The sequence below is a fragment of the Suncus etruscus genome, chromosome 17, assembly GCF_024139225.1.
Source record: "Suncus etruscus isolate mSunEtr1 chromosome 17, mSunEtr1.pri.cur, whole genome shotgun sequence".
In the NCBI taxonomy this organism is placed as follows: domain Eukaryota; kingdom Metazoa; phylum Chordata; class Mammalia; order Eulipotyphla; family Soricidae; genus Suncus; species Suncus etruscus.
The window spans coordinates 33,714,265-33,715,641 of NC_064864.1; the positions used below are offsets into that span (position 1 = coordinate 33,714,265).

At 37.5% G+C, this 1,377-nt stretch overlaps 1 non-coding gene across 1 annotated transcript; it reads right to left on the reverse strand.

Moving 5' to 3' along the window:
• Positions 1 to 995: 995 nt before the first annotated feature.
• Positions 996 to 1,102, reverse strand: LOC125995341 (U6 spliceosomal RNA). Its single transcript, XR_007490882.1, has one exon. It is a non-coding gene; the product is annotated as a U6 spliceosomal RNA (small nuclear RNA).
• Positions 1,103 to 1,377: the final 275 nt, after the last annotated feature.

Genomic DNA, 1,377 nt, shown 5'->3' on the forward strand with positions numbered 1-1,377 from the left:
ACAAATTTGATTTAAACAATGTTACCCTTCACTTTATTTTATACTGACTCTTTTTTATCTGATTCCGGGGAATTCTAAAATGATTAAACAAACAGCATCCACATCGCAATAGGCTTACTGTAGTTGTGAGAAATATTTGCCTTGAGCAAGGATAATATGCACGATTCCTAAAATGAAAGTCCTTCTTAAAGAACTTGATCAAGGATGGACTTTGTGTCTGCTGTACAGAAAACATGAAGAAAACAAGGAAGCATAGTGGGAAACATGAGCTGGATTTTATTTCTGTTTATTCCATCTATTGATCTGATGTGAGCAAGAACTTACCTTCATTGAACATCAAATTCCCTTTCTCTATAAAAAAATAATATAAACCAGGCATGACTTTCTATTCTACTAAATCAATTTTAATTTCATCAATGCTATATACCTTACATTTCAGAGTTTTAGAAATATGCACTGCTCCTTATCACTCCAGAGTATTTAACTTTGCCATCTTTGCCCATATTAAAGCCCTGCTTCCTATGTGATATTTTTATGATTTTTTTCATGAAAATATTCAAAATTTCTGGGACAGGGAAATACTTGAGAGAACGTACTTTTCTTATCCACTACTGCACTACTACTACACTAGAGATAGTCTAGACTCAAGAAGCTATCAAGTTGTAAGTACATTTCACAAATGGTGGGAAGTAGGTTGCATTGTAAAAGAATATAATTTGGACTACAGAGATAGTACAGGGGTTATGGCACTTACCTACATAAAATAAACCCTGGTTCTATTAATTTTCTTTTTTTTTCTTTTTTTTGGGGGGGTCATATTTGTTGACGCTCAGGGGTTACTCTTGGCTATGTGCTCAGAAATAACTCCTAGCTTGGGGGACCATATGGGACACAGGAGGATCAAACAGTGGTCCATCCTAGACTAGCACCAGCAAGGCAGACACCTTACCTTTCTGCGCCACCACTCCGGCCCCTATTTCTTTCTTTCTTTTTTTTTTAATATGGAATGCTTCACGAATTTGCATGTCATCCTTGCACAGGGTCCATGCTAATCTTCTCTGTATTGTTCCAATTTTAGTATATGTGCTGCCAAAGAGAGCACTGGTTTTATTTCTACACCACATGGGGTTAGTGCAGCCCTAGAGGCCCTGAACACTGCTATGGAAACTAGGGTAACAGCCCTGTAACCACAGAGTCTGAGATTCACAGACCCATCTTGGCTTGGCATTGCTGGTTCCATTGGCCAGTAAGAATTGTGAATGGGGGACTCAGACCTCCTGAGAACTGCCGGAAACCACCCAACTTATAATAAATAATATTACTGAATGTTTTCAGAATAACATCACATGAGATTTAGCCACCTAAATATTTATTTAT